Raw genomic sequence first — 7,635 nt, forward strand, 5'->3', positions numbered from 1 at the left:
ATAACTGGGATTCAGGACCAACAACACATATCATTTCCGTAGGAGTGATCTCATATGACGGAATCAGCAGGTTGTCAACCAGGAACTCATAGCAGGTCTCATTTTGCGGTAGATCAATGAGCGAAGCAATTGTAGCCATGGCATCAGCAGCACGATTCTGTTCTCTTGGTATCTGCTCAAACTCTATCTTTGCAAAGTGCTATTTCAGATCATCTACCAGTTGTTTGTAAGGCATTAGATTTTCATCTTTTGTTTGATAATCATCAGTTGCTTGACGGATGACAAGTTGAGAATCCCCAAAAACATGAAGTTCTTGGATCTTCCACTGAACTGCAATTCTTAACCCAGTTGTTAATGCCTCGTATTCCGCTATATTGTTGGTGCAAGGAAATGATAAGCGGTATGACTTTGGTATAGAATCGCCTTGGGGAGTTATAAAGAGTATACCCGCTCCTGCCCCATGCTGTGTGTATGAGCCATCAAAGTATAGTTGCCATGGCTTTGCAGGTGATATTGTTAGAATGGACTCATCTGGAAATTCTGACTGTAGAGGAACATCATCTATCATGGGAGCATCTGCCAGTTGATCTGCGATGGCTTGTCCTTTTATGGCTTTTCTGTCCACGTATTCAATGTCGAATTCACTCAAAATCATTACCCACTTGGCCAGTCGCCCAGTAAGTGTAGCTTTGTTGAGAAGATATTTTAGTGGATCAATTCTAGCAATCAACTTAGTCTTGTGAGTAAGCATATAATGTCGTAATTTTTGTGAAGCAAAGACCACAGCGAGACATGCACGCTCAATTGGAGTGTAGTTTAGCTCATATCCCACCAATGTGCGACTGATATAGTAGACCGCTTTTTCCTTGCCGTCAGGTATTTGCTGTGCTAGGAGTGCCCCCAGTGCTGTTGGAGTAGCTGATATGTAAAGTAGCAATGGTTGATCCGGAATTGGTGGCATCAAAACTGGCGGGTTCAAAAGATAGTCTTTGAGTGCTTGAAAAGCCTGTTGACAGTTCTCATCCCATTTGAACTTGATGTTTTTGTGTAGCAGGTGCTGGAAAGGATTGCACTTATCTGCAAGTTGTGCTATGAATCTTCGTATGGACTGGAGTCTTCCTTGTAAAGACCGAAGTTGACTGATATTCTTGGGTGGCGGCATGTCCAAGATAGCCTTGACTTTTGCTGGATCAGCTTCTATTCCTCTTTTAGACACAATGAATCCTAGGAGCTTCCCGGAGGTTACTCCAAAGACACATTTCTTTGGGTTTAATCTTACCTTGTATTTTTCCAGCCTATCAAAAGCAACTGAAAGTATGTCCAAGTGTGTATTTCTGTCTATTGATTTAACCAAAAGGTCGTCAACATAATCTTCCACCGTTACATGCATGAGATCATGGAAGATAGTAGTCATAGCTCGTTGATACGTGGCACCTGCATTTTTCAGCCCAAAGGGCATGACATTCCAGCAGAAGGTTCCCCATGGACAAGTAAATGATGTTTTATGTTGATCTTCAGGTGCAATCCTGATCTGATTATATCCCGAGAATCCGTCCATTAAAGATAACATCTCATGGCCTGCTGTGAGATCAACAATTAAATCGATGTTTGGTAATGGGAAATCATCCTTCGGACAAGCCTTGTTGATATCCCTGAAGTCTGTACATATTCGGATGCTGCGATCTGGTTTGCTAACAGGTACTAAGTTGGAAATCCATTCAGGATAATCAATTGGGCGTATGAATCCGACATCCAGTAATTTCTCCAGCTCTGCCTTGACTAATAATGCCACTTGTGGATGCATTTTCCTCAATTTCTATTTTACTGGTTTTGCCCCCGGTTTGACTGTTAAATGATGCATTACTAAATCGGGGTCTAGTCCAGGCATATCAACATAAGACCATGCGAAGTTGACTTGTCGTTCCTTAAAGAAGCTTATGAACCTTGCTTTCTCGGCCTCTGTCAATGATTGAGCCAAAAATATGTTATGTGGAACCTCTGTTGTACCAATGTTTGTCTTTATAGTCTCCTCTACCAACATGGATGATTTTTCCTCGTATGATGCTGGGAGAATGTCAAGCCTTCCATCTTCGGGCGCCTCAGAGAGGTTTTCACCCTCAGATACGTCCTTTCTTTTTACTTTTTTAGAGTCAGATAGCGCCACAGTGTGGTTTTCGCCATAAGACCCTTGTTTTGTTTTTATTTTCACATTTTTACGACTAGAAGGCCCGACACCCTCACCAAAGTATGCCATGTTATTAAGCTCTATGGCGTATCCTGCTTTATGGTCTCCAAGAGGAAGATCATCACGAATGCCAAGATAATTGACTATAGCTTCATCATTTTGAAATGTATCAAGCTGTGCTGGTCCATCCTGATCCCAGTCAATGAGTTGGGGGTGAACGAGGGGAAGGTCTTTAGTGTTTTTAGAGTTCGCAAGGCTAATAGTGAAGATGTGGTTATATTCAGGTATATCAAGATAGTCATTGAGGTCGTCAATGGCACTCTCCTCATCAGTTTCGATCGTGAGTGAGTCCAAATTATCATCACTAGTAGCACCCTCAGGGACAGGTGTCCTCATCCTGTGTGATCTTGACCTAGGGCCTTGAAACGAAGCTTGTGCGGGATCCTTATGGGTCGGTTCTTGACCAACTCTGAATTTCTTGTAAAACTCCTCCTCCTCTGTAGGTTCCTCTGGCTCTCTAAATGTCTCGTTGAGCTCATAGTCGCTGGAGGATTTGTCTGAACCCCATTCCCATTCGTTGGAATCTGTAGAATAGTCATCTTCTTGTTGAACTTCAGCCACTTTGACTCGCCATATCTGTTTTGTTCTTTTATTGTGAATCTTGGGATTTAGAAAACCAAGCCCCTTGGAGCATTCCCTTCTTGTAGTTAGCTCAGGTTGTAAAGGCTCCATGGCGCCTTCTTTGCGTAGTCCGAGAGGGCTTTTTCCATCATACCCAAATCTTTGTAGAATTTTGAAACCTTTGCCATAGTTCTCACAGGGTATTATAATTTGATCATGTGTATCCTCTTTAGCGTCCTTATATAGCATTTTATATAAATTTTCTTCCTCTAGTTCGCCCCATTTTTGAAAGACGGTAGGATCCCATTTGAGTAGCATGATGGAGATTTGCTTATTAGGATGTGGCCTCCCATATTCCTTGGGAGAGGTCATGACTTGTCGTAAGAACATTGTTTGATTCAGAGTGTATTCTCCCATGCCTTTGTCTTGAAACTTGGCTCTAAGTTCACCTTGTTTGGATGTCGAGGGCTTTAATGACTCAGGATCAATATATGCTGAAGAAGGAGTAGCTTCACGATTGCTGGGAATGATAGTCTCAGTATGTGATCTCAAGTTATTGCAATATATGAATGGATTTGGATCACCATTGACCGTTACCTCGACTCCATTATGAGGAAACTTAATGCACTGATGATATGTTGATGGGATTGCCCTCATTTCATGAATCCACGGACGTCCTAGCAATATGTTATACGTAAGGTCTAGATCCAGGACTTGACAAACCACATCCTTTGTGACTGGCCCTATTCTTAGTGGTAAGATGACCGTGCCCTTGGACGAACGCTCTTCATCATCATAAGCCTTAATAGTGATTTGGTTTGTAGAATTTACAGCTTTGTCAGAATATCCCAATTGTCTGATGGTGCTCAATGTACAAATATTAAGACCTGCTCCTCCATCTATCAGGACTCGCTTTATTCGGTGTTTATGTATGAAGGCTTCAATATGTAGAGGTGCATTATGAGGCTGACTTATGGAGGCATCATCGGCTTCTGTGAATGTGAGGGAGTGTGGAACGGATAAATATCCCACCATGGCTTGAAACTGGTCCACGTTTAGATCAGTAGGGACAGCAGTATCTCTCAAGGTTTTGTCAAGGACAGCTTTATGTGTAGGAGATATACGTAAGAGCTCAAGAATAGAGATGAGTGCGGGTGTTTTCCCTAATTTCTCTACAAGGTCATACTCAGGCTTAGTTGACGGAAGATTGGTATTCTTAGTAGAGGTACCTGGCAATGTGATCTTACCTCGACGGGTTGTAACATGACATTCAGAGGTAGATGTGGACGAAGATCCCACACCTTTTAGGACAATTTTGGGTCTTGGAGAAGAATTCTCAGGATTTTTATTTTTGATAGTAATGGTAGAAATATGATTGTCCATTGAAATGTGATTAATAGTGGAATCATAATTGTAAGATGTTCTGGTGTAATTGGCTTGATCATCTGTGACTTTGCCTTTTCCCTTGTCATGTTTTGGGAATGGTTCCTTAAACACCTCATGCTCTTGATTAGATGAATGTCCCTCAATCTCAATATCTCCTCTGTCAATGAGATCTTGTACAATGTTTTTCAATCGATGGCAATTACTTGTCTTGTGACCCTTGCTCTTATGAAACTCGCAAAATTCATCATCATTCCACCAATTTGGTTTGACCTTTGGTTCATATGGAGGAAAATCTGGGACTGTGATCACTTTGTTTGCTACAAGCTTTTTGAATACTGATTCAAGTGGTTCTCCCAATGGAGTGTACTTCCTTCGTGGTTTAGCAGCCGTTTGATTGTTCACTTGATTGTCGGTAGAACTTGATCCAGAAAAGACGAACTTTGGTCTTACTGTGTTGGCATCAACAACACCATCATTAACCGTGTTCTTGTTCTTGTTCCAAAATTTTGGTTTGTCCTTTCCTTTGAAGTCCTCTTTGTTTTCTTTGAATAGCTTGATAACTCCTTGTTCAATTAAGACCTTTTCTGTTGCTAGGCCCTTTTCAATAACATCCTTGAATGTAGACAAACAAGCTTTCCTGAGATCATAGCCAATAGCCTTGTTAACGTTTTGTGTGAACATCTCCACCATTTGTTTTTGCGGGATCTCACAAGAGCATCTGCTAGCTAAATTTCTCCATCTTTGTAAAAATGACGCGAAAGATTCTCCTTCTTTTTGCTTAGTATTGCACAAGGTAGTAACTGAGACATCTGTTTCAATGTTGTAAGAGAAATGCTGAATGAATGCCTCTGCTAAGTCGCCCCATGACTTAATACCGGGAGGTAATTGAGAAAACCATTCCATAGCTTGATCTCCTAAGCTCTGTGGGAACAACCTCATCAAGTATGTTTCTTCTGCCGCTACCTCAATGCAAGCTGTGAAGAATTGTCTTATGTGTGCCTTGGGGTCTTCTCTCCCTCTATATTTGTCGAATTTTGGTGTTACAAAGTGCGGAGGAAACGGAGGCATTGGAATGCTCTTATCAAATGGATAAGGGCATATATCTCTCATAGTATATGTGGGTTTTGATGTGCCCATGTCTTCCACTTTCTTTTGTAGATCTCTAATTTGTTGCTCCAAATTATTTTTGGGAGGAGATTGATTTCTTGTAGCATACCCCATGTTTGAAACACCCGTTTGAGGAGGAGCTTGTTGCATGTATGGATGATACTGATCGTAAACATGTCCATATGGAGGTCTATATTGTTGCGACATGTATGGAGCACTTGGCATAACTTCTTGTTGAGGGACCCCATATCTGTTTTGTCTATATAAACCATATTCAATAGGCCTTTCATTTTCCATTGTGTTGCCCCCAATTTTGGCATGAGGTCTCCTTGTGTCAAAATTTTGAGGAAGTCCTTGAGTATCCATTTGTCTTGGTTGACCCATATCTTGAGCATGTGTTTGAGCATAAGGCCTCCATGATGGTCTTTGAGTGTAAGTATCATGCATTTGAGCTTGTGTATGTGGGATTGCTGGTTTCTGAAGCAAAACTGATGGTGACTCCGGCATCATATTATTTGGTCCTCCACTATTAGGTTGAGTTTGTTGTGAAGGTCTACTTTCCATAAGTTGAGATAAGTCAAAATCATGTGGTATTTTAGCTCCACTTTGTGCCATCATGTTTAGGAAATATTGACGATCTCTCCTCATTATCTCTTCAACCAATCTATTGAATTGAGGATCCATTATAGATTCTTGTATGTCTGCTGATAGTATTGAAGAATTGTCAACATTGTCATTGTGTGTAGCATTGTTGTTTATAGCGTTTGCGCTTTCCACATTTGGATTGTGTCTATAAACATTCATGTCTGGTAATGTAGTGTGCTCAGGATTGTAGAAGACATCATTGTCATACTCATAAGAACTCATGTTTACGGATTCTTGAGCTTCTTTGACTATTCTCCTAGATTTTTGAAGACGGGTTTCAACCATGAAATAGGTGTTTGGCAATATGTGAGAGACTAGACGGAAAATGACAAGAGTATGGAAGACCAAGAGTTGTATGGAGTGTAAATGAATCTTGAGGTGTACTTGCAATGTCCAAAGTATAAGACCAAGTATGTAAGTAGTAGAGTAGGTGTGACTTCCAAAGAGAGGATAGTTTCTCTTGATGAGGTAAGCTGACCTTGACTCTAAGTAAGACCAAATGAGACCCAAAGGTAAGAAACCTTGGTGAGGGACCACTTAGCAAAGTGTAGTTGTATGTAGTGTGTTGACAAAGTATGATGAGGACAAGCAAGTGACCTTTTGACTCAAGTTTAGACAAGTATGAATGTAAAATGAGATGTGAAGCAATGATGGACTATGTGAGACCCAAAGACAGGTTGAATGCTAGATGAAATCTGAAGAGACAACCTAGGAAGCTCAAGTATGCCGAAACTGATTTCTTTTGTTTGTTTGACTGTTAAAATTTTCAAATCCTGACACAGACGCCTCTGTATACTTCACAGACGCGGTTTTAAGACACAGACGCTACTCTGTTTAACGCAGACGTGATTCTGAGATTTTCCTGTTGATGTTTGCCGGGACTGTAACAGTTTTTTGCAATTGTGGACACAGACGCGCCTGTATACTTCACAGACGCGATTCCAAGACACAGACGTGTCTCTGTTCGACACAGACGCAGATAAAAACACAGACGCTATTCTGTACTTCACAGACGCGTTTATCTGACACAGACGCGGTTTGAACAGACACAGACGCGTTTCTGTAACCTTCGTGCAATCTTTCCTATCTGTGAAGTTGTTTTGTTGTGACCAAATCTGATTGTTCGACTATTTTTCGTGACAAGAGGACACAGTGCTGATGACTCAATGTTTGCTAGTGTTTAGACTCCAAAATGACTCCAAGAAAGTGTGTTGTTTGATGTAAAAAGTTTTTTGCATACACTTGAAGACACAAAAGACACAATGTTTTGCTGTTTTGTCTTTGAGTGTTTGAATGTTTATCATAAGTCAAGCACAATTCTTATGGCTGGCCAAGACAATAGTTGTTGATCCCACATGGGGTTTTACCCCCGAGGCTACGCTATTCAGAGCGGATACTTAGATGCTTGACCTCACTGGCTCCACCCTCGGCACTCACTTCTCGGGTCAGCCAAGCATCAGTCCCCATGAAAACTCCCCATGGCGAACTTTGTATCTCTACTAAGAACCGTATGTGTGTGGGCCGCTACCAGAGGTCCGACCTCCTGCCCCAACAACTAGAAGGATTTGGGCCTCTAAAACAAAATGGTGCTAGTAAGGGCATCCGCTCATGTGGCCATACATACGGCACTTTCAGCTCTGTAAATACAGAAGGCTCCCAGCCGGTAGGGGTTACGCCCTACAAATGATCAA

This window comes from Cryptomeria japonica, chromosome 3 (genome assembly GCF_030272615.1).
Source record: "Cryptomeria japonica chromosome 3, Sugi_1.0, whole genome shotgun sequence".
Taxonomy (NCBI): domain Eukaryota; kingdom Viridiplantae; phylum Streptophyta; class Pinopsida; order Cupressales; family Cupressaceae; genus Cryptomeria; species Cryptomeria japonica.